A 275-nucleotide genomic window follows, 5' to 3' on the forward strand; every position below is an offset into this window, starting at 1 on the left:
CAAACACGATATGTATAATAAATAGTTTGCATTTCGAAAAAAAAAATGTTTGCAGAGGTGCATAAATTACAAAAAAAATATTGCAAAAGAAAATTTTTCATACCCCCCTCCCCCCTCCCTCCCCGCCCCGTCCTTTATACTTGATCTGCCCTGAAGGACTGACGCTCAAAACGACTTAATGGCGGTTAATTTTCGTCGTCAAATCGAAGCTGATAATAAGCTAGCGACTTACTTCCCTGACTATGTAGAAGACACCTAAGTATTCACCAGTCACA

This window comes from Oculina patagonica, chromosome 7, assembly GCF_052425735.1.
Source record: "Oculina patagonica isolate OP01 chromosome 7, crgOcupat, whole genome shotgun sequence".
Classification (NCBI taxonomy): Eukaryota; Metazoa; Cnidaria; class Anthozoa; order Scleractinia; family Oculinidae; genus Oculina; species Oculina patagonica.